The sequence below is a fragment of the Gorilla gorilla genome, chromosome 2, assembly GCF_029281585.2.
Source record: "Gorilla gorilla gorilla isolate KB3781 chromosome 2, NHGRI_mGorGor1-v2.1_pri, whole genome shotgun sequence".
In the NCBI taxonomy this organism is placed as follows: Eukaryota; Metazoa; Chordata; class Mammalia; order Primates; family Hominidae; genus Gorilla; species Gorilla gorilla.
The window spans coordinates 125881251-125902041 of NC_086017.1; the positions used below are offsets into that span (position 1 = coordinate 125881251).

Here is a 20791-nt window from a genome sequence, read left to right on the forward strand (position 1 = left end):
ATTAGTCCAGAGCTGGCAAGTAGAGGTTACATATGTGCACGTTCATGTGCCTCTACACCAGCTTCCTCTTCCTGAGACGACTAGGTATTTACTATGATTTGAATGTATCCCTCAAAGTTCATGTGTTGGAAACTCAATCTCCAATGCAACAGTGTTGAAAGGTGGGACTTTTGAGAGATGATTAGGTCATGAGGGCTCCACTCTTGAATGGATTAATGTTATCACAGCAGTAGCTTTGTTATAAAAGCAAGTTTGGCTCTTTCTTGCTCCCCATTTGATGAGCTCTTTCACCATGTGATGCCTTCTACCACGTTGGGATACAGAAAAAAGGCCCTCACCAGATGCCCAACACCCTTTTATAGGGCTTCACAGCCTCGAGAACAGTGAGCAATAAATTTTTCTTTATACATTACCCAGTCTGTGGTATTCTGTTATGGCAACACAAAATAAACTAAGACAGTATTATGTATTTTTTCTTTTGTTTTACATTTTACTAAGTGCCGACTTATTTGAAAAGGTAATTAGCTTTGGTTAATTATCAAAGTTTTGTCTTTCCTTTCCTACTTTTCTCCCACTAAGCAAAAAAACAAAACAATGAGCACTGACCTTTACCTTTCTCTGGTAAGGGAGTATGGAAGGTTTTCTACTACTTTGTAAAAATACTGCTACAGATGGTACTTCTGGACCCATGTGGAACCTGGGGGTCCTTGCTGTCCTGAAGAGAAGTACACAGGCCTGGCTGGCTTTTCCACTTACTGATTGTAGAATCTCAGGCATTGAGCAAATATAGGCAGTAGCCAGGGAGCAGTTACAGCCCAGGACTTAGGTGAAACCCACTGCTGTGCTGGCTTCAGGTCTGACCCAACACAGTCATAGTGGTGATGGCCACAAGGGAGCTTGGGTTACTCTACCCTGCAAGGGAGCTTGGGTCACTCTGAGCTCTGCATAGCTTAGAGCAGAGAAAGAAGGACTCTGTATTCTTGGGAGAAAACAAGAAAAGAGAACAAGAGTCTCTGCCTGGTAATCAAGAGAATTCTCCCAGATCTTAGCCAAGACCATAAAGCTGATACCTCTATAAATCAGCAAGAACCACAGTGTTATTAGGCTTGGGATGCCCCTAAAGTAGATATTTCTTAGATCACAACACTCAGGTCTTTTCAAATATCTGGAACATCTTTCCAAGAAGGGCGGCTACAAATAAACCCAGAAGGTGAAGACTACAATAAACACATAACTCTTCAATGCCTGGACAAACATCTATAAGCATCAACACCATCCAGGAAAATGACATGACATCCCCAAATGAACTAAATAAGGCACCAGGGACCAATGCTGGAGAAGCAGAGATATGTGACCTTTCAGACAGAGAATTCAAAATACCTCTGTTGAGGAAACTCAATTAATTTCAAGATAACACAGAGAAGGAATTCAGAATTTTATCAGATAAATTTAACAAAGAGATTAAAGTAATTAAAAAGAGGCAGGCAGAAATTCTGGAGCTTTAACATACAATTGGCCTACTAAAGAATGTCTCAGAGTCCTTTAACAGCAGAATGGATCAAGCAGAAGAAAGAATCAGTGAGCTTGAAGACAGGCTATTTGAAAATATGCAATCAGATGAGACAAAGGAAAAAAGAATAAAAAACAATGAAACACACCTACAGGATCTAAAAAATAGCTTCAAACAGGAAACCTGATTATTGGCCTTAAAGAGGAGGAAGAGAAAGAGACAGGGGTAGAAAGTTTATCCGAAGGAATAATAACAGAGAACTTCCCAACCCTAGAGAAATATATCAATATTCCAAGTACGAGAAGGTTATAGAATGCCAAGCAGATTTAACCCAAAGAAGACTACCTCAGGGCATTTAATAATCAAACTCCCAAAGATCAAGGATAAAAAAGGATCCTAAAAGCACCAAAAGAAATGTAACAAATAACATACAATGGATCTCCAACACATCTGGCAGCAGACTTTTCACTGGAAACTTTATAGGCCAGCAGAGAGTGGCAGGTAATATTTAAAGTACTGAAGGAAAAAATCTTTTACCCTAGAATAGCATATCTGGTGAAAATATCCTTCAAACATGAAGGAGAAATGAAGACTTTCCCAGACAAACAAAAGCTGAGGGATTTCATCAACACCAGACCTGTTCTACAAGAAATGCTAAAGGGAGTACTTCAATCAAATAAAAAAGGATGTTAATGAGCAATTAAAAAATCATCTAACAGTACAAAACTCACTGGTAATAGTAAATACACAGAACAACACAGAACATTATAATACTGTAACTGTAGTGTATAAACTGCTATCTCTTAAGTACAAAGAGTAAATGATGAACCGATAAAAAAATAAATACAACTTTTTGAGACACAGTACAGTAAGATATAAGTACAAACAATAAAAAGTTTAAAAGCTAGTGGACAAGGTTAATGTGTAGAGTTTTTCTTAGTTTTCTATTTGCCTGTTTGTTTGTTCATGCAAACAGTGTTAAGTTGTTGTCACCTTAAAATAATTGGTTATAAGATAGTAGATGGAAGCTTTGTGGTAACTTAAACTTTAAAAAAATACAATGGATACACAAAAAGTAAAAAGCAAGAAATTAATCATATCACCAGAGAAAATCATCTTCACTAAAAGAAAAGAAGAAGAAAGGAAAGAAGGAAGAGAAGACCACAAAACAACCATGAAACAAAAAACAAAATGGCGGGAGTAAGTTCTTACTTATCAAGAATACATTGAATGTAAATGAACTAAACTCTCCAATCAAAAGACACAAAGTGGATGAATGAACAAACAAACAAAAAAGATCCAATGATCTGTTGCCTATAAGAACACACAATACCTATAAAGACACATACAGACTGAAAATAAAAGGATGGGAAAAGATATTCCATGCCAATGGAAACTAAAAAAGAGCAGGAGTTGCTACACTTAGACCAGGCAAAATAGATTCCAAGGATGAAAACTATAAGAAGAGACAAAGAAGGTCACCACATAATGATAAAGGGGTTGATTGAGCACAAGGATACAACAAGTGTAATATAGGTACCCAACACTATAGTATCCAGATTTATAAAGCAAACATTTTTATAGCTAAAGAGAGAGATAGACCCCAATACTATAATAGTTGGAGACTTTAACACCCCACTTTCAGCATTGGACAGATCTTCCAGACAGAAAATCCATAAAGAAACTTCAGATTTAATCTGTGCTATAGACCAAATGGATCTAATAGATATTTACAGAACATTTCATCCAACAGCTGCAGAATAAACATTCTTTTCCTCAGCACATAGTTCATACTCAAGGATAGACCATATGTCGGGTCACAAAACAAGTCTTAAGACATTCAAAAAATTGAAATATTATCAAGCACCTTTTCTGACCACAATGGAATAAAGCCAGAAATGAATACCAAGAGGAATTCTGGAAACTATACAAACACATGGAAATTAAACAATATGTTCCAGAATGACAAGTGGTAAATGAGTAAATTAAGAAGGAAATTTAAAGATGTATTGGAACAAATGATAGTAAAAACACAACATGCCAAAATCTATGGGATACAGCAAAAGCAGTACTAAGAGGGAAGTTTATAGCTTTAAGTACTTACATGAAAAAATAGAAAAACTTCAAATAAACAACCCAGTGATGCATATTAAAGAACTTCAAAAGCAAGAGCAAATCAAACACAAAATTAGTGGATGAAAATAAATAATAAAGATTAGAGATAAATGAGTATAAAATGAAGAAAATAATACAAAAGATCGCTAAACAAAAAGACGTTTTTTAAAAAAAGGTAAACAAAATTGACAAACTTTTAGACCCAAATAAGTAAAATCAGAGATGTAAAAGGAGACATCACAACTGATACCGCAGAATTTAAAGGATCATTAGTGGCTGCTATAAATAGCTATATAGAAAGAAATAGAAAAATTTGGAAGAAATGGATAAATTGCTAGACACATGCAAGCTACTAAAACTGAACCAGGAACATATCCAAAACCTGAGCAGACCAATAACAAGTCATGAGATCAAAACCATAATAGGAAGTCTCTTAGCAAATAAAAGCCCACTACCTGATGGCTTCACTGCTGAATTTTACCAGACCTTTAAAGAACACCAATCCTACTCAAATACTCTGAAAAACAGAGGAGGAGGAAATACATTCAAACTCATTCTATGTTTGACAGTATTACCCTAATATTCAAATCAGAAAAGGCACAACAAAGACATATTTTGGATCAAATGGCTTTGATCCAACAGACAGTAACAAATGCTGGCAAGGACATGGAGAAAATGTATATTAGTACAACCACTATGGACAACAGTTTGGAAATTCCTCAAAAAACTGAAAACATCTACCATAAGATCCAGCAATCCCTATATGTGTGTGTGTGTGTGTGTGTGTACACTAAAAAGAAAGGAAATGAGTATATTGAAGATATATCTGCACTCCCATGTTTATTGCAGTGATATTTACAATAGCAACCTAAGTATCCATCAACAGATGGATAGATAAAGAAAATGCGGTACTTAAACAGAATGCAGTACTATTCAGCCATAAACAGAATGAGATCCTGTCATTTAAAACAACATCGATAAACTGGAAATTATTAGGTTAAGTGAAATAAGCTAGGCACAGAAAGACAAACTTGATATGTTTGAACTTATTTGTGGAAGCTAAAAATTAAAATAATTGAACCATAGAGATAAAGAGTAGAAGGATGGCTATCAGAGGTTGGGAAAGATAGTTGTTTGGGGTAGGGGGAGAAGTGGGGATGGTTAATGGGTTAAAAATAGTTAGAAAGATTAAATAATACCTACTATTTGCTAGCACAATGGGACGGCTATAGTCAAAAATAATTTAATTGTACATTTTAAAAAAACTAAAAGTGTACAATTGGATTGTTTGTAATACAAAGGATAAATGCTTGAAGTGGTGGATACTCAATACTCCATTTACTCTTATGTGATTATTACTCATTGCATGCCTCTATCAAAATACCTCATGTACCCCATAAATATATATACCTACTAAGTATCCACAAAAATTAAAAATAAAAATAATAAATAAATAATTTTATTGAGTTTTTTTCTGTGAATTATACAATTTCCTAGGCTCTTAGTCTGCTAGGAGATGTAGCGAAGAACCAAAAAGTGCTCTTATGGATCTTAGGGTATACTAGTTAACGTAGAAGGGTTGCTCTAAATTTCAAAGTGTCTGTTTATCAAAGCATCTATGATTATCGGTGTCTTTTTTGTTTTTTGTTTCCTTATTGTTTGTTTTTCATTTGAGTACTTTTCTCATTAAAACACTAGCTTAAGCAACATGTCAAGGAGAACGGCAAGACAATACAAAAGACAACAAAACAAGCTCTTCACTGCGTTGCCTCACCCATAAACTTATAAAGTGGCTGTCACTTTATAAAAGGCTAAGAAAAGCTATTTCGTTGAAAACCTTATTGCCTGTTTTAATGACATCACATTTGTAGTTCTGTTATGAGGTAATAAATCATGGAAGGAGTGAGGAGAAGTTTAGCAATAGTTGTGATGTCTTACCTGCTGCGTGATGGGTCTCAGATGCCCTATGTGCTATGCAAGTAGAAATCATTGCTTATCATTTTAATGTAAGTTTGATTGGAATGTGACTAATTACATAATAGTTATACAAAAAACATATTCTAGATCAGCTAATTAAACAATATGATATAAAATATGTTTTGTGCACAAATAAACATATTGTTTCATTACTATAAGATACATAAATAAAGTTATTTTGGACTGATAAATATTTTTTTCAACTTTCAAAAGTTCCAGGGTACATGTGCAGGATGTGCAAGTTTGTTATGTGGGTAAATGTGTGCCATGGTGGTTTGCTGCACAGATCAACCCATCACCTAGGTATTAAACCCAGCATCCATTAACTATGCTTCCTGATGCTCTCACTTCCCCCATCCCAAACCCGTGGGAGGCCCCAGTATGTGTTGTCCCCCCTCCCCATGTGTCCATATGTTCTCATTGTTCAGCTCCCACTTATAAGTGAGAATATGTGGTGTTTGGTTCTCTGTTCCTCTATCAGTTTGCTGAGGATAATGGCTTCCAGCTCCATCCATGTCCCTGAAAAGGACATGATCTCATTTCTTTTTATGGCTGCATAGTATTCCATGATATATATTTACTACATTTTCTTTATCCAGTTTATCACTGATGGGCTTTTGGGTTGATTCCATGTCTCTGTTATTGTGAATACTGCTGCAATGGGCATAAACGTGCATGTATCTTTATAATAAAATGATTTATATTCCTTTGGGTATATACCCAGTAATGGGATTGCTGGGTCAAATGGTATTTCTGCCTCTAGATCTCTGAAGAATCTCCACACTGTCTTCCACAATGGTTGAACTAATTTACACTCCCCCCAACAGTGCAAAAGCATTCCTTTTTCTCCGCAACCTCACCAGCATCTGTTGTTTCTGGACTGTTTAATAATTGCCATTCTGACTGGCATGAGATGGTATCTCACTGTGGTTCTGATTTGCATTTCTCTAATGATCATTGATGTTGAGCTTTTTTTCACGTTTGTTGGCTGCATAAATGTCTTCCTTGAGAAGTGTCTGTTCATGTGCTCTGCCACTTTTTAATGGGATTGTTTGTTTTTTCTTGTAAATTTGTTTAAGTTCCTTGTAGACTCTGGATATTAGACCTTTGTCAGATGGGTAGAATGCAAAAATTTTCTCTCATTCTGTAGGTTGTCTGTTCACTCTGATGATAGTTTCTTTTGCTGAGCAGAAGCTCTTTAGTTTAATTAGATCCCATTTGTCATTTTGCTTTTGTTGCAATTGCTTTTAGCATTTTTGTCATGAAATCCTTCCCCATGGCTACATCCTGACTGGTATTGTCTAGATTTTCTTCTAGGGTTTTTATAGTTTGGGGTTTTACATTTAAGCCCTTAATCCATCTTGGGTTAATTTTTGTATAAGGTGTAAAGAAGGGGTTCAGTTTCAATTTTCTGCATATGGCTAGCCAGTTCTCCCAGTACCATTTATTAGAGGGAATCCTTTCCCCATTGCTTGTTTTTGTCAGGTTTGTCGAAGATCAGATGGTTGTAGGCGTGTGGTCTCATTTCCGAGTTCTCTATTCTGTTCCATGGGTCTATGTGTCTGTTTTTGTACCAGTGCCATGCTGTTTTGGTTACTGTAGCCTTGTAATGTAGTTTGAAGTCCAGTAGTATGATGCCTGCAGCCTTGTTATTTTTGCTTAGGATTGTCTTCGCTTTTTGGGTGCTTTTTGGGTTCCACATGAATTTTAAAATTCAACATCCCTTCACGTTAAAAACTCTCAATAAACTAGGTATTGAAAGAACATACCTCAAAATAGTAAGAGCCATATATGACAAACCCACAGCCAATATCATACAGAATGGACAAAAGCTGGGAGCATTCCCCTTTCAAACCAGCACAAGACAAGGATGCCCTCTCTCACCACTCCTACTCAACATAGTATTGGAAGTTCTGGCCAGGGCAATCAAGCAAGAGAAAGAAATAAACATATTCAAATAGGGAGAGAGGAAGTTAAATTATCTTTGTTTGCAGATAACAGGATCCTATGTCTAGAAAAGCCCATCATCTCAGCCCAAAACCTTCTTAAGCTGATAAGCAACTTCAGCAGTCTCAGGATACATAATCAATGTGCAAAAGTCGCTAGCATTCCCACACACCAACAACAGGCAAGCAGAAAGCCAAATCATGAATGAACTCCCATTCACAACTGCTACAAAAACAATGAGATACCTAGGAATACAGCTGACAAGGGAAGTGAAGGACCTCTTCAAGGAGAACTACAAACCACTCCTCATGGAAACTAGAAAGGACACAAACGAAAGGAAAAACACTCCATGTTCATGGATAGAAAGAATTCATATCACAAAAATGACCATAGTGCCCAAAGTAATTTATAGATTCAACGCTATTTCCATTAAACTATCATTGGTAAATCTTTTTAAGAAAAATTTATAGTATAAATTAATAGTTTAAAGATGGCAATTTTTATTTAGATAGATCAAAAAAATGCTGTCACAGAGAGATGTGAATTGAACTACCTATTGAGGAAGTATGTTATCATTAATGCTTTCTCACAATTTCTTTCATATTAAGGATTTTAAAAAGTTAAATTATATACAATTTCATTTGTATCATCGCTATAATTTCTTTATCAAATATGTGTTGAGTAAATGCTATGTTTCAGACATTGTGCTGGAATTGGAGATATAATGGTAATGAAATGAAGGATGACTCATGGATCTTACAGTCTAATTGAGGTAGAAATACAAATACACATACATATATACAACACATATGCACATACTAAATAATCACACAAATATAGGAATATTTACTTTCAGATAATGTTACTAAATTGTGGTTATTTCTGTGCTGGCAAGAAACACCCAGTTTCTTGAAATTTACATTTCAATGACTTCTTCCAAATTTAATCCTGTTTATGCCTAAGGATTTTTGTTGTTGTTTTTTTAATCTCTTAAAGTTTCACATTGAATCACTGCTGATTTCTATGCATGAAGTTACCAGGACTTCTAATTTTGTACCAAGTTTATATGTGCTAATATTTTCCATTAGTAAAGAAGACTGAAAGATGCCTCAGTTGCCTGGAATTTATGCCACCAAGGAGAAACAGGGATTAGTGTGTTTAAAGAGTTAGATCATTGGGTTAATCATGCTTTGCCATAGTATCATTGCTATCCTTTAAATAAGAAAAAAAGGTTTAGTTAGAAAATTTTTTAACAAGATAAAATTAACCACAGACTATAAAGAAAAGTAATTTCAGCAGGATTATTTATTCTCCCAAAGTTGAAAAAACAACAAACCAAAAAAGGTGTGTATGTGACATCTACTTAATTTTTAAAATATGATTCTTTCCGTCTTTTGTTCTTTGATCTCCACATGAGCAGAGACACATAAAGTGGCAATGGGGCCAAGGGTGCTAGATGGCTTGGCATTCATTAACTATGGCAATTAGCACCATTTAGATTGATACGTTTCCAAGATGAAAGTTAGAATTGGACTAGACAAAAAAAATGATGATCACATTTGTGAAAGTGGAACAACACTGACCAACAAGAAACAAAGAAGCAGAGCTCACCTTAAAAGACTTGGAATATTTGAAAAATTGATTATGAGATAAGATAATTTCAACATAACTACAATTCCTTGAAGAGTTATTAATGCTTCGGTAGCATTAAAGTAAAATGAAAAGACACCAGGGCAGTCTGCTTTAATAGCTTGCTGGCTTGAACCCTAATACATAATGTTCTTGTAATAGTTTATGGGTGACTGCAGTAAATTGGTAGTGAATGTTTTTCATTTTTTTGGCTCTTCATATCAGATCTGCTCTTGGAGAACATTTTGTTCTGAGAATATTATGAAGGCAGTTCATCTACTTTAGAAGTTGCTTGACAATTTTAATACAGTGTTAACTTTTCTCCCCTCCAGATTATGTGATTTTTTGTCCTTTGTACCCGACATCAAATTATAGTTTGAAATTCAGCAATTTGCTCAGTTATACTTTACCTACCCTGACTAAATATTTTGTTAAGTGCTGCCACAAGAAAAGAAAAAATCTAATTTTTCCCAATGTTGTTGTTACCCCTCTCTATTTATATAGCAGTTTAAATCTGCCCTTCATCTTGACAGAGAAAAAATTTTAGATGGATTAATTTTGAACCTAAATAACTTGTTGACAAATAATTTATGATCATATTCAGGGGTTGTTTTGAGGTAAAAAGAAAACTGCATTGAATGAATTATACCAAGTGAAATCATGGTATTTTAAACAAAATGAGGTTTATAATTACCTGGGATTTAGTGAACAAAATTATGTAATGCAGGGCTCCCTGAAGAATTTAGTGCATGTCCTATGTTTTAGTGCTTCAAGCAGCAAATATTATGTATATACAGTAAAAAAGGAAGTTGCAGACTTAATACGTACTGAAATGGTCTCAATGTTAACATTAGACTCATGAAAAATTAGCGGACATCTAAGTACTTTATTCGTTCTTTTAGTCTTTGCTGTACGTAGGAACATTTGTTTCATATAAAAGTTATATTACAAAATTAATGGACTGAGGGTGGAAAGAGAATTTGAAAGAATGTGAAATAAAGTCTGGATATATACTGAATGCAGGTGGAAGATGTCTGAGGAACATTAATGACAATAAAGAGAAGTCTCTTCCTAAGGTACAGACATCCAAAACCAAAATAAGAGCCAATGTGGTTACATAAAACTGCAAAGAAAATCTTGGTTGGACAGAGAACTCCGAAGAGGTAGTAAAAGGAAAAACTGAGCAAACTAGGGAAGACAAATGCAGAGAAGAGTTAGAAATAATTAGAGAAGAAATAAAATGCTTCCACAAAAATAAGAACAACAAAAATTCAGGAGATAAATGCAGAAGAGTCCAGCTAACAGAAAAGGATTTTTGAACTGTGTATGCAAGAAGCAGACAGCATGACTGGAAATGAAGTATTTGCTCTTTCCTCTAAGAGTGGAAGGACAAGACATTCCTGGGCAGCACAACTCTGCGTAGGACTAGTTGCACTTCCTCAAATGTATTTTCAAGCAAAAAGCTGAAACCCAAATGTCTTGAGCCACTAGAAGTACCCAGGCTCTTATGTAATACAGGCTCTAGTGTTTTATTGCTTATTCAAAAAGACAAATTATATTTTAAAATTGATATATGTGTGAGCATGGTTATGCTACACCTATAAATTACCAAACATAATACCAATAGCAGCCAACCAACAGTTTAGCCTCAGTATTTTCACAACAGTTCAAAATGTTTTGTTAAATCCCATGAAAGTAGCTTCAGTGACAAAGGTTTCAGATCTTTGCAAATGATAATTAATTCAGAGGCATATAATGGGAAACACTAGAGTCAGGTCTAGACAGGTTTAGATAAACTAATGGCCCAACTAGTTATGGCAGCTACAGTTTTTAACTTCAAGTAAAGGAATCTTAAAGCAGTTCAAGGAAGAAACATTTTCTTTCTTTTCCTTTTTAAAACATTTAATTGTCTTTTTTGAGGATGATAAAAGATAAAATCTACAGACTTTATTGTACTGTACTCATTATAGTCTCTCCCCTGCCTCATATGTAAATCTAGTTTGCTTCTTCATGTTTATTCATCTCTACTTTAAATAAACATATTGTACATATACTCTCTCTATACACACACACATATAATACCTATTCTCTTCCATTTATGCTTACATTGTAAGTCTTTTAAACATTTATTGAAATATTTTTGTTGGATTGACTTTACATTGAATAGCTTTATTATAAATGAAAGACTTCCCTTCTATTAAACAGAACTTTCTTTTAATACCACTATGAGGCAGAACATTATTGCTATGGTATAACTTTGCATGATCGAATGTCCTACTGGTTAGATCTGTGAGTTAATTTAAATTTTTACAGGCTGTTAGATGGAGTAAAAGGCAGGATACAGCCATGGACTGTAGGTTTTTTATCCTTTAGTTACTTCTTTAACTTTTAATTTACATTAATGGACAAGTTTCATCTAGTCTAATTTTATGTATAACTTGAGTCTTTCCTCATATTTTTGGAATGCCATTTTTAATTTAGAGTGTTTTCTAAGTAAAAGTCTTAATTGTTCTTTCCCTGAATAATAGCTTGCATGAATACAAAGAACTTTATGTTTGAATTTTGGATTTAGTCAACTTGATTTTTCACTGAAATCAGGCCTAAACATATGAAGTTCACCAGCAAAAACAAAAGCAAGCTTACTTACTGAAAACGCATTGTCTTTCTATAACAAGCTTACTGTAAAGATTGGGGTAGTATGTATATTTCCATAGATACATATATATAGTATCTGTGTGTACGTACACATATACACGTAAAGAAAGTTTGTAAAAAAAACTACATATGCAACATTAGAAATACTGTTAAATATTTATGTGTAATGAAGCTGTTCTTTTCAATGATGTCCTACATTCTAAAGATTTTATTTAAAAATTTTTATATAATGAATGCAAACTTGAGTCACTGTTCAAACATGAATATTTTCTCAAATGAACATATTTGCATGTGCTATGCTATATAAACTGAGTTCTGTAAAAAGGATCCTTTCTCTTCTGCTACCAAGAAATTCTACTTTTATAATTCAAACAATCTACTCTCTCCCACACTCAAAATAAGTCATCATTACTTAAAATATGTGTAGTGTAACAATGGAAATGTTTGTATATTTGTCAAACTAAATATTATGTTAAAATATTTTATACATTTCCACTGAGAATGCTCTTCTTAGTTAAAAATAAATAAAATTTAAAAAAACTTGAATGGAGACATTTTGAAAGTGGCTATTCCAGGTAGGATAAATATTTAATTTACTCCGTAGCATAATAATTTTAGGAATCACTTCATTTTGAAAAATTATTCTGAATACTAGCAACATTTTGGCCTTTAAGACACTTTATTAACAGTTTTGAAGAAAAAGTTGAGACATTTGTTCAAAAGATTTGAATCTATTCACATAATAGTTCAGACAATCTCCATTTTTAAATTCCTAAGTTTTGAAAATTTAGGATACGTAAAAACAGACAAATTAAGGAATGATGGTTTACCACATGGAAAAAGTATTATTTATAAAAATTTTTAAAGTATAATTTCTTTACAAAATTTAGTTATTTAATAATATATATAAAAAGACTCAAGTTGATATTCTAAAATATACTTTTAAACAAAAGGAACTGTCTATTACATAATGAAAATTTATGCAACCAAAATGAGTATTATTCTTTGCAAAGTAGTTGCCTTGGGAGACAGTTCTTTAAACAGTATAGCTATTGCTCTAAATATTGCACAATGTGCGAACAATGTTGACCTTCAGTGCCAACAACATATCCTTTTGAATATTTTCACTGAAAACTGCTCTTTAATTTTCATTGCTTTTTAGAAATAGTCAAGAGTAACTTAGAGCCATGTTTACCCGACAGAGCCAAGTTTATTGCCATAGCAAAACCTGGCCTGTATAGTTATAGAAATCCCTTATCTTCATTTCCTCACCTCCAACTCTACAATCTACTCCAATTTGTTGTCCTTTGCCTCCTCTACTCCCTTCAAACTAATCTTTCTAAGGCTGTAACTATCTGTTTTCAGTCACCAAATGGGCAATCATTTAACAAATATTATGGAAATGATAAAAGCCATTTATCTTGGGTGGTTTTGTGCAGTTTCTAAAGGCAGTTTCAAAAGAGGTAACTTTGATAGTGGTAGAATCATTGGAATAAATATATTACCTTCACTATGACAAGGATATTTGGATGTTTAACTTTTGGATATCTGATATGTATTTTCCATTCAGTGCAGTATTTATTGAGCACCTATATTATGCAAAACACTGTGCGAGATGCTGAGGCAAAATATGAAGATGAAGAAACAATAAGACCAGCCCTGACTCATGAACAAATAGTGAGAAAAGGAGATAAACTTCAATGACTCTACTGTGAGACAGATTTAAGTGTTCTCTTGGAGTTAGAATGCACTATATAAATAGAGAGGGAAGAATTCATTTTAACTGAAGCATGACAGTTAAATTGTGCCTAGAAGGACAGAGATTGAAACCTTAACAGGTAGAAATGGAAGAAAGAACTAGGAAGAGGAAGTAAGTTGTTCAATGTAGAATAGGGTTTCTATCTTTTTTTAAAAAATGGACGGTTTACTTTCTATTCATAGCTTACACAGTAAAACTGTGCTTGTTTCAACTTTGCTGGCACTACACAATACACCTAGATTCAATTCTGTTGAATCCCATAAACTCTTTTTTTGTTTTGTTTTTCATTCCATCTTTCTATGCCTGTGCCCCATGTGTTCTTTCTCAGCTCTCATGTCTGTGTCTTTTTCAGTTCTGCCTCACCTTCTTTTCTTCTACATCTGTTTCTCACCTTTCCCTGTCTCTGCTATCCCCTCTCATAGTCATCTTTCTGTCTTGATTGCCATAAGGAATTGAAATATACTATACTTCTCTTTGACAAATCAAAACTTGAGTAAACTCTTACACTACGGAGTTTTCAACAAATCCTTACTCTTTGTACTTCTTTCTTTCCTTTTTTAAATTGTTCCTTCCTTTCACTTAATTCCTTGTAATCTGTCCAAATTTTATATTCTCCTCCCCCACTTGTCTCCCTTTTCTTTCTCTCCTTTTTGATTCTTAAACTACACTACTGGTGTACTCAGAGGAAAAAATGATGCTAAAATAAAGAAAATGTTCTTTACAATCAGAATATTATTAACCAGTACTTCCAAGCATAACTAGTTCAATCATAAAAGTTCATTTAAGATTTCAATGATTCCAACTTATATCTCTTTATCTCTTTTTGAGTCAAGTATTAAACAACTAGTACTTCAAAGTTAAATGTATTTTACTGTATAATTTTTGAGACTGATCATTTATATTTGATATCTATATCTCATTTCATAACTATACTACATGGTCTAATGTATAGCATATGGAAAGTTTTTGTAGCTTACCTCTTCTTGCAAGACTAAATGAGAGGACTACTGTTGGCAGAAAGCAAAGTTGGTCAAGGCCAAAAATAGGACTGACTGTTTTCTTTAGACCCTCCCTTTTTCTTCCTTGTAATAACCTTGAACTCCTAGATTCAAGTTTTTCCTTTATTTATCCAATAAATATTTACTGAATCCTAACTATTTTCCAGGAACTATGGTAAGTGCTATTGATAGATGTATTAGGCCTTCTTTGACACGGAAGAGCTTACAACCTAGGTGGAGAGGGAGAAACATAACTGCAATATAAATTGATAAGGCCCATAATGGGACAAAGAACAGGCTACTATCCTCATTATACATCTGGTACTCAGAGACCTCTACGTTATTCCCTGGATTTTCCCCATACTTGCAACCCACCTTTTTATCCTCCTCATTAAAACTTACCTGTTATTGAATCCCATTTTCCCTTAAGGCACCCCTTTTGGATAGGTGCTTTGGGAAAACAATCCCACAAATTAACTCACACTGGATATTAAAAGAGTAAAGCATATACCTCACATCCCTCTTGCATTTTAACAAGTCAGTCCATTTGAAAAGAACTGGTTGCTAGTGATGGGAATTTCAAGAACTGTACAGTAGGCCATTAGAAAAGTAAGACTTTCCTCATACACTTCAATCACAACAGAGAGGGGTTGACTGTACAACATAAAACTTCCTTTTAGATGCCCTAACACTATTATTATTTAAACAACATAGCAGTTACATATTCACTAAGAAAATACAATTGAATTTAATTATTGTTAGTAGTACTAGTAGTTACTGCTAGTAACTACTGTTACTAAAATAGAAATTATATATCGATTTAAAATTATAAAATTTGCCTTATTCTTTCTTTAACTTTTATTTTAAGTTCAGGGGCACAAGTACATGTTTGTTACATAGGTAAATTTGTGTCATGGGGGTCTGTTGTACAGATTATTGCATCAACCAGGTATTAAGCCAAGTATCCATTAGCTATTTTTCCTGATGCTTTCCCTCCTCCCACCTTCCATCCTCTGATGGGCCCAGTGTGTGTTGTTCCCCTCTATGTGTCCATGTGTTCTCATCATTTAGCTCCCACTTATAAGTGAGAACATATGGTATTTGGGTTTTTGTTCCTTTGTTAGTTCGCTAAGGCTAACGGCTTACAGCCCTATCCATCCATGTCCCTGAGAAGAACACAACCGCATTCTTTTTACGGCTACCTAGTATTCCATGGTGTATATGTACTATATTTTCTTTAACCAGTCTATCATTGATGGGCATTTAGGTTGAATCCATGTCTTTGCTATTGTGAATAGTGCTGCAATGAACATACACATGCATGTGTCTTTATAATAGAATGATTTATATTCCTTTAGGTATATTCTTTGATATTATTATGAAGATTCACTTCAGACACATGAAATAGCAAGGAATGGTTTTCTAGTTCGAAAAGTATGATTCCCACAATAAAACTAATAAAATATAATAAGAAATATTTACATATATCAAGAAAAAATGATTCATGGGATCACAAAATAAAAATTATACAAATTGAGGAAAGACTTATTTAATATAATGTCTTTAGGAAAAAAATTAATATCTGTGGACCTGGGATTCCTCCCCTGTAAAATGAAGGGTTTAAATAAGAATAAACTCCACTTTCTTGCTTCCAGGCTTAACACATATGTGAATCATTTGCATAAATATTTCTCAATTTTCCTACTACATGAAATTTTAGTTGCTACAATATCACAATTAGGCAGTCTGCATAAATAAAGGAGTTTCTCTTATATTTCAAAATATAACAGAAACATATAAAATATACTAAAATACTAAATATATAAAATATTAAAAAATACTAAATATACTAAAATACAGTACTAACATAATGCCTAACACAAAGTAACTGCCTTAGCATAATTTAGCTGGCTGATTGGATGGATTAAAGATTGGATTAATAGAAAAACACATTGATGCAAATGTGAAGTCAGGTATATGTCTACACATTTAAAAACATTTAATGAGAGACACTGAAGACCCAGAAATGAGTATTTTTACAGGCTTATAAATAACCGATGTTCAATTGGGGGTCAAAACAAGAAATAGAGAAAACTGAAGTGAGTTAGGTAAGGTCCATTTTGACTAGGATTATTTCTGGCAATTTCCCCTCATCTACTTTCTGCAAATTCATGCATGTTCACTGTACTGTGCTTACTGACAATCTATACCAAATTACTCCTGGCAGTTTGAAATCATTTCATCTATAACATATAAATACCTTATTTGCTTCAACTGTACAAATGCTGGACCCCATCTCATCAAAGTTTTCTAGAATTTAATTGTTCTTCACCTAACATCTTTAAAACTCAATTTATTGGTCTGTAAAACAGTAAGACCTACATTATAGAGTTATTGTGACAATCAGACGGACTCAAAGCATGTCATAGTTTCACTTACGTATCTACCAACCCACTATCATTAGCCTTCTACTCGAGACCAACCCCTTTACCTAAGTACTAAATGTGGTAATCCTTGAAGTCTCTGGGACTTTTCTATACAATTATCATTTTTCTCTCCTTGACTTCAATGTCTTCTGTGCTGGCTCTTTATTTTTCAAAACATGTAAATCATTTGTATTCTAACATTACCTTTACTCTGTGCCTCTTTTTACCAACAATTCTCCCTCCTTTCATCACCTGTGTATATTGATTAAACAAACAAAAAACAATTCAAAGTAATTTTATATGAAAAACATTGCGGGAGGAAAATAGAATAAAAAGCAACAGTAACAATATAAAAAAAAAATCACCTGTTGTCAACCACAGGCATTTCTTCCCAGGTGTAATGTAGTTATATAAAATAAACTTATCATCAGAAGTTTTGAATCAAAGTATTTTTGCTTAATATTAAATTTTATATAGCATTACCTTTTCTAAAAAAAAGCGTTAAAATAGTATTTTAATGACTGCATAATATCCTATAGTAAGAATGAAATATAATTCATTTATTCATTCCTACATTTAGACATTTACGTATTGTCAAAAATTTTTGCTACTATAAATGGTTCTGATAAACATGCTTGCAGATAAATCTTTGCATACATCTCTGAATATTTCTACAAAATAATCTTCAAGATTGGAAATTATTGACTAAAGTAAAATAAACAATGTGAATAGCTTTTATCTTTCTGACACAAGCTTAAAGTCTTTGTTTTTTCATTAAGGGAAATTTGTCCATTTAAATTTATACTAAAAATATTGTGTTATTGACAAGGCAAGTAAAGAAAAGAAATCAATGCTACTGAATCAGGCACTCTGATGGATATTCTGTTTCTTCCTATTCAACACATTTTCCTTTCGCAATCTCTTTTCATGAGCTTATCAACTACCAATGTATTGATGGCTTCCAAATTTCTCTTCAGGTATGAATTCTCCTTTGAGCTTGAAACTCCCATGTCCAAAGGCTTCTTGACTATATCCTATGGTGTGTCATGCAGTCCTTTGGATTCTGCATTAATAAAAGTAAAGTATTCTTACTTCACAAAATATTCTGTAAATAATTACCCAATTTTGTTAATCAAGTCATATGGAAGACAATGCATAAATATACAAAATAAAGAATAAGAAATGTACTACAAATATTCAGAAAGCATTAAAATATGTCAAAATACTGTTACAGATATATACTAATAAAATTGAAAATCTCAGGACATAACCTTCTAAGAAAATATACATTTTCAAAATTGACTCTATAAATGGAAAATTTTAACAGGCCAATAAATTTAAAAATTAATTAAGAAAGGTTCCAGAAACAGGTGGTTCAAGAGCAAATCCTATTTAATTTCCTTTTTCAAAAATTGATAGATAAAATTCTATGTATTTTCCATGTATAACATGTTTTTAAGTATACATATCTTGTAGAACAACTAAATTTAGCTAATTAACACATGTATTACCTCACAGTTATTTCTGAGTAAACATCCATTCATTATTTTTCAAGAATACATGTATTATTAACTATAGTCATCATATTGTACAATAGATCTCTTAAACTTATTCCACCTAATTGAAATGTCATATCATTTGACCAATATCTCCTTAAACCCCAGTTTTAATAGAGAATTGAATTTCATTAAGTTTTCAAGGATCAAAATAAACCCATAACATAGTAACAAAAACAAAATATTTCCAAATTCATTTTCTGAAGCTAGCAAAAGCCTAAAACAGTATAGCAAAGGAGGCTACTGAGCACTGTTATTTGACTCCATTGAATTAGGACTGGATGCAAGTGTAAAGCATCAGATTTATAGAACGTACTATAAAAAACTCTAAAATACCTCATTAATATTTTCATATTACATATTAAAATGGTAATATCTTGGCTATATTGTTTTAAATAAAATACATTATTAAAATTAACTTCATCTGTTTCTTTTTACTTTTTAAAAATGTAGTCACAAGAAAATTTTAAATTGCATATATGGCTCACATTGTATTCCTACTAGTATTAATATAGATAATTTTGCTTATAAGGATACAAAACTTCTCAGCGAGTTAAATATAACAATATATTAAAAATAATTTGTGATGACTAAGAAAGTTGAAAGTTTTCCATTAGAATATCTACTAACATATCATATGATAAATTTATATAATAAATATAAGTATGATTTAAAAAACAATAATTTTGATAGTGCTGAAAATGCATGCAATAAAAATCAACCACAATTCTTAATTTTAAAACTCTTAATAAACTATGATGAAACTCTTTAATATAATGAAGAATATCTACCTATAAAATGGTTGACACTACACCTAATGGTGAAAACATCAGTGGTATTCCCAGTGAAGCCAAGAGAAAAACAAACTCTTGCTAGCACTTATTATTATAATTTGGAAGCTCCAGCAATACCACCTAACACGAACTATAAATATGAGAAAGGAGTAGAATAAAAAAATTAAGAAATAATTAGAACTTATAAATCAGTAACCTGCTTGTTTACTATACACACACACATACACACACACACACCAAAAACAGCCATTTAAAAATGCAAAGGAAAGAACAATCTCTTATTACCAATGATAAAAAATAAAAACTACATAGAAACTAACACTACAAGAAAAATGTCAGATTTATATGGAAAAAATGTTTTTCTAAGTAATGTTAAAAAATTTTGAATAAATTAAGACATCTTCCAGATGAGAAACCTCTATGTCAATTCTCCCTAAAACAGTTAATAAATTTAACGCAACCACTCTCAGAAGTCCAATAAAATTGAAGGGGGGGGCAGTGGTAGACAGACCTTGATTAAATAATTCTAAATCTCTTATAAAAAATTGGTTAAGAATAGCCAGTAATCTTTTAAAATGAAAAATACTAAAAAGAAACTTTCATTAGCAGGTTTAAACTGTATTGTAAAAGCTACAATAAATAGCGTAGTCCTAGTAAACCATATAGAAACTGATAGAACTGAAGAGAAAAAATAGGCTGGAAATCAAATAGAAAGGCAAGAAACAAGCCTATTTGTAAATTAAGTATTTAGCATATGATAAATAATGCATTTTAAATCAGTGGGAAAAACATAGATTTTTTTCAATTGATGGTGCTGAGACAACTGGTTAAATATTTAGAACAGAGTAAATTTAGAGCCTATCTCACACTGTATATCAAAATAAAATTCCAGATGGTTTGAAGAGTTATATGTAAACAATAAAACCATAAAAGAACTAGAAGCAAATACAGAAGAATTTTTAATCTTATCTTGGGTTGGAGAAGGTCTTCCTAAGCATAAAAGCAAAGGCAGAAGCCATAAAAAATGTAATATGGTTTTTAAAAATAGAATATTTGAACACATAAAAATGAAAGGTCTGTACAGCAAAAACAAATGAAACTAAAAGGCAAACAATAAATTTAGAAAAAACTATTTGCAACATATGACAGAGTATCATATAGCAGCTAAAAACAATGTCCTATGAAAAATAATTAAGGACCTGGGAAAAACAACTAGCACATAGTGTTAAACGGAGAAATTGTTATAAAACAGTACATACATTATTATAGGAACTTTGTAAAATACATTTGGGTATAATGGCTTCCCACGTATACCATGTTTATAATTTCCACGCTTTTATACATATAGTCCCCTTTGACTGAAGAGATCCTCCTTCCTTCCCTGTCTATACATCTCCTATTCATCTTTCAAGCATCATTTCCGAC

The 20791-nt window shown here is 32.8% G+C and overlaps 1 protein-coding gene across 39 annotated transcripts in view; it reads right to left on the reverse strand.

Annotated features, from left to right (window-relative positions):
• ZBTB20 (zinc finger and BTB domain containing 20) overlaps nucleotides 1-20791 on the reverse strand; it is an 838196-nt gene that overhangs the window by 700200 nt on the left and 117205 nt on the right. For 9 of the 39 annotated variants that reach the window (XM_063704060.1, XM_055381681.2, XM_063704049.1 and 6 more), the window contains exon 2: nucleotides 17961-18079. The exons of the other annotated variants lie outside the window; for them this stretch is intronic. The gene's annotated coding sequence lies outside the window, so the exon portion shown is untranslated. The remainder of the gene's footprint in view (nucleotides 1-17960; nucleotides 18080-20791) is intronic. 39 annotated transcript variants of the gene reach the window in all.